Here is a 6,000-nt window from a genome sequence, read left to right on the forward strand (position 1 = left end):
TTTTTTCCAGGGTCTTTTTAAGGGTAACTGGCTTCTACTGTGGTGTTACAGACAAGGAGAAAAAACCAGAAAACTGCACGTGACCAGCCCATCGTGGCGAGGCGCGAACCCATGACCGAACTTCCAGTGTTCAGGGTCTAGTCCACTCAAGTGCGGGGACGAAGACCGCTCGACCACTGGTGGGATTGACACTTCATCGGACGAGGAATTTAGTCAACTGACTAAACAGGCTAAATTGAAAATTTCTGAACAGACGACAAGCAAGTACAGAAAGCAGAAATTCACGAAAAAGTGGATGGAAGACGCACAATTTTCAAAATTGCTAGCAGAATCAGAATCTGGTAAATGTAAATGTAAATTTTGTAATGTAATTCTAAATTCAAAAAAATCTAAATCTTTGAAAAAGGTTATTGCAGAATTACGATACTCTTTATTAGTTTCTTGACATAATTTCAGTTTCCGATCTATCGATCACATTGTCGAAGTTGGTAGGATTTGTTTCGATGATTCTGACGCAGCAAAGCAAACGAAATTAAAACAGACAGAGTGTACGAGTTTAATTGAAAACGTTTTTGGTGCCACTATAGGAGAAAATTTAAAAAATAATTTGCAAAATAAAAAAAATATCCGTTCTGTTAGACGAAAGCAAAATGTGTAGATCGTATAATAGATCAATGGAATGTATTATTTGAAGTTTTACGATTCGCAGAATTTGAAGAAAAAAATCAACAATGTCAGTTTATTTTTAATGAAATGCAGAATCCGTATGTTAAAACTTATCTATTATTTTTAAATACTATATATATTACCTTTATTCAATGAGTTTAATGGCTTCTTTCAATCTGAAAAGTCTTAATATCTCATCTTTACATAGAAAGTGTTTGTTTTATTAAACTATTAGCCTCAAAATTTATATTTTTTGAATAAAAACAACATTTTCAATTCCAATAAAATATGCAATGCAATTTAAAACCAATTACTGAAATTATGAAAATTGACATTAATTTCGACATACTTGAAAATGAATATAAAAAAATTAAACTTTATTTAAAATTTGATGAAGCCCCTGATAATATTTGTGATTTATGGACCCAAATTGCAGAAATTAAAAATTTCAACGACGAGTATTTGTTTAAAAACAATTTACAAGTGGCACAAAATGCCTTAATTATTCCTCATGGATGTGGAACGTGTATTTTCAACGTTGGCTGAGATTAAAACCAAAAAAAGTAATTGTCTTGGAGTTAATTTAACTTCGGCATTGTTAAGAATTAAAATTGAGTTACATAATACAAATTCGTGTTGTACTAATTACGAAATTACTCAAGAATATTTTTAAAAAATCAACAAATCTATGTATTCATTTAAAATAAGAGAAACTGACATTGACAAACAGTCGGACGAAAGCGACTCTGATTGAAGTCTGTTTTAAAACCTATTATTTTTGTTAATTGTTTTTTAACACAACTATTATGTGTACAACTTTTCTCGTATTGTATCAATAAATTTGTTTTGTAATAAAGCCTTTCGACGATTTGAAAATTTGTTGTTTATTGAGTAGCGACAAAGTAGCGACTTTTCAAAATATCTGTAGCGAAATTAGCAACTTTTATTTTAAAACGTAGCGACATTTATTGACGAAAAGTTTGGTACCCACGTGACGTAGGTAGAAAGAATGGTTTCACCTTTGAATGTCGGTTAAATCGGTTTTTCTTTTAACGTTTGATTCAGGAACGACGGAGTTTATCCATGTTTTAAAAATATATTTTAATTAATAAGAAGAAAATTTTTATATTATTCCAAAAATAAGCAAAAAATAAAAAAATAATAATACGATCCGATAATCATCAGACAAAGCTTTCTATTTACTATTTATATAAATATTTGCATTTTGTACAAAGAAAAAAATAGTAAAATGTATACAAATTTTATAGAATTAATTGATAGAGAAAGTGGCCAATGCCACTTTAGCAGCCAATTTTTAACTAAAGCAATCGAACCTAATTCAGCGTATCCGCTGTATTTCTACAATTAACTAGTCGTGGTGCGTAAAATAGTTATTTTTTAATATTTCTACGAATAGTTATCGTTTTAATTGACTTAATATTCGCGGTAGTATTTAATTGAGCCATTTTTTGTCATATTTTATTTAAAATAAGTAAAGATTTTAATTAGTATATCGTTACAAAAAGCTTAATTTTCAGAGTAGACGGGTTTTATAAAAAAAAAACCTCCAGTAGGATCAGATTTAAAAACAATTATACCCGTTATTACCGTATTTTCTTAATAAACATATGATTTATTAAGCTTTAAAAGGGTAAACAAAATTGTGCCCCTCAGCACACACACTTAACATCCGTGCATACAGAATAAACTCTCATACATTTTGCATTTCTCGACGTTCTCGCCTCTGTTATATGAAACAGCCGAGAAAGTAATGAAATGTGCCAACGCGCCATGTTTATTTTAAGGATTTAATTAGAAACAAAAAGGGTTGAATTATTTTAACTTCAACTTTTAGTATTTTTCAAATTTCTAGATAATAGAAACAAACTATTAGAATTTATTTTATTTAACAGCGAAAACAGGAAATTGTGAATTCACACGCAAATATGCAGTTAGCTGATGGATGACGTAGATCCGTATTCAGCTAATAAAAAATGAATTTTTTAAACCAAATTTTTCGAATTTTTCATATTATAACCAGAAACACTCTTTAAACTTTGAGTTCTTAAAGGGTTAAGTGGGTTTCGCTACGGGTAGTCGGTCGAAATGCGTCTGGGTCCCATGCTATCGATAGCTGTTACGCTTTAACCAATCACAGTTTAGTTAACATTGTATTTTTGTCACGTGACTGCAACCCGCCATTTTCTAAGCGAAGCACGTGGTTTTAGTATTGTCGTGTATCAGCGCTAGTGAAATAGTTTTGTTTTGAAATGTCGAAGAAAGGAGAACGAAGCCAGCGAACTACAAGTCGCCAATTCGAGATGCTCGTTAATTTTATGGAAGACAACCTCTAAATTAATGTCAGGGAAGTTAGATGCTTCCTTTATCGTAAAAGATAGCCAGAAATTGTGGCAAGAAATAGCCGACCGTCTGAATTCCGATGGAGCCGGCTCACAAAAACATCCAGAATGACGGCGAAAAGTAACTGATAGTTTTGAATATAAATATATAAATATATGACTATCATTTTAATTTATACATATGCGAATGAAACCTATTTCAGAAATAATGTTTATGCTATAGCTACTTACTTTAAATTTTAACAAGAAAGCAATTACATTATTCATACAATATTCATAAACAGTTAAAGTAATTATTTTTAAGCAATACAACAACATAGTTTATTAACTCTCTCTCTCCAATTGCTCGTGAAGTAAAATCATTCTTACACCAAAAGACGCCATGTTGTTTTCACTTTCGTTACGTTCCTAACGGCAGCTCCAGAGTGACCGATAACAAAACCTTAGTTATCGCACTTGACTATTGGAACCGAAAACGAAACGTACGGCTCGGAATAGCATTTTCACGATTTATTAAACGCGAATCACGTGGTTCCGATAGAAACTGGTTTTTATCGTATTCGTTAGCTTAACGATACTACTCAGAATAGGTCCCCAGGATAGATAAGCAACCCGTTGCTAGAATTCTTTTTACTTATTTACTTATATATCGTGAATAAAATGTTGCGAAATGAAAGAAAACAATCGATGAACGAGAGTTCTGTTTCTGGTGTATATTATAGAACTTTGAAGAAACGCTTAACCAAATTTTATTCAGACTAATTATTATATGGGACCGAATGGAAAGTTTCCACGTGTAACTAATTAATCTATTGATGTTCTGCAGAAAGTAAATTATGAAAACAATTCGGGCAGGAAATAAAATCAATATCAAAGGTAGTAATAATTCCCTTCTTATATTTTCCACTTCCTTCTTAACATTGTTAAACTGCTAGAAACATTTATCGTTTCCTGTTAATACAAAATGGTTTGATTAATTGAAATTTGAATACTCTCTATTTTATTATTCATTCGTGTACTTGCATACATAATTTACTTTTTAACAACAAAGTATAAAAATTCACTAGAAAAATCTATCGCTTTTAAATATTCTTACTTTTGTTATTGTAACGTACCATACGTACCGTACATTTGTAAGTTGAAAAATAAACCAAAAAATATTTCTCAAAGCTCTGAAGTGAGAAGGATCTTTAGGAAATTGTGCAGTATTACAGCAACGAAATATCTAATTTTTTAGTATAATTGCTTTCAAAAAATAAATAGCGAGGTTGAGGCCGAAGTTTTAAACGCGAAAACGTGTACGTCGGACGTTCAGCGCCGCTTTCCTGTAAGCCTAGAAGTTTGACAATGGCATTTGGAATGTCGAGCATGATTCCACTGACTTTCCAAACACCATTATCGAACTTCTAGGCTTACAGGAAAGCGGCGCTGAACGTCCGACGTACACGTTTTCGCGTTTAAAACTTCGGCCTCAACCTCGCTATTAACAGTTTCTGTGTTTTCGAGTGTGTTTAGTTTGCAATTTTTTCTCGTAAACGTAAAATACAACAAATGGAAGTAGTTTTCCAAACACTGCTGTTTCAAGGTGTTGTACGATCATTTTACAAATATTAATTACAACTGGAAAAAGAAAACCCTTTAAAATAGTACTCAAAGTGTTAGATCACGTGGTATAAAATTCCGTAATCGGTTGGTACTATATTTAATGAAAATTATGAACAATGTAAAAAATCTTATGATTACAAATATCAAAAATTACAGCAACGAGTTGCTTAACTTTCCAGGAAAATTATAGTTGGGCCAGTTGTTATCATATTGTAACAAAAAGTAGTGTTTTTAATTATTATAAAGTTCAAAAAGCTTACATTTCAAAGTAGAGATAGGTTTTATAAAATATTTCTAATGTTAGTAACAGATAAAATTTTGTCTTATTGTACTCGATGTATACACTAGCCTTTATTATTTCCCTGTCTCGTCGAACTTCAATTACAACAATTTAATCTGTATAATCCCTCTAACGTGCAAACTTCCCTATAAAATTTCAGAAGTATCTGACACAGACAGTACAAACATGCCTAAAAGTTATTAACCTTTTAAAAACTCAAAATTTAAAATATGTTTCTGATGATAATATAAAAGATTCGAAAAGTTGGTTTTAAAAATTTATTTTCTATTAGCAAAATACGGATCTACTTCATCCAACAGCTAACTGCATGTTTGCGTGCGAATTCACCGTTTCCTGTTATAAAACGATCTTTTCTGTTATTTGTTATTCGATACTTTGTGTAAATATGTAAACGCGTGGCATTCTCGCTTCTTTAATAATGCATAGAACAAGTAAAAATAGAGTTAACATTAATATTTCTATACAAGGTTTTTGACTGGTGGTGTTAAAACGACACTACGTCTTTAGTTCTTGTTACACTCTTATGAGCTACGCTTCCTTTTTTCATTGTCTTACGTCTATAATGTAATTTTGACAGATTATATAATTATTAATCTTTACTTTTATTTGTATATTTATGTTAATTTTTGATTATTAATTTCACAATTTTACACAATTATATTTACACAATAGTGAACTGACCTGTTTTATGTTTAGACATACAGCCACGCGGTGTTGATGTTGTATCCCCTAAGGCAATTCTAACTGCATTTATAAAAAACAGACTCAATGTTAAAAATAAGAATGCTCTTTAGACTCTCCCATTTCCTCCCCCTCAAAAAATGTATAATATTGAAAACATATATAGACAAAAAAAAAATTGGTATTAGTATGGGCTATGAAACAGAACATCTAAAGCAGAAGACAGAGAAAAACAAAAGAATGAATTAATAAATACTTTTATCTGGAACAATTACCTAAACAGATTACTAAAAAAATAGATAACTGCATTTATAAAAAACAGACTCAATGTTAAAAATAAGAATGAGAATATTACATATACGTCATTCCCCTATATTAAAGGAACAT

This window comes from Centruroides vittatus, unplaced genomic scaffold, assembly GCF_030686945.1.
Source record: "Centruroides vittatus isolate TY-2023 unplaced genomic scaffold, ASM3068694v2 contig_748, whole genome shotgun sequence".
Lineage (NCBI taxonomy): Eukaryota > Metazoa > Arthropoda > Arachnida > Scorpiones > Buthidae > Centruroides > Centruroides vittatus.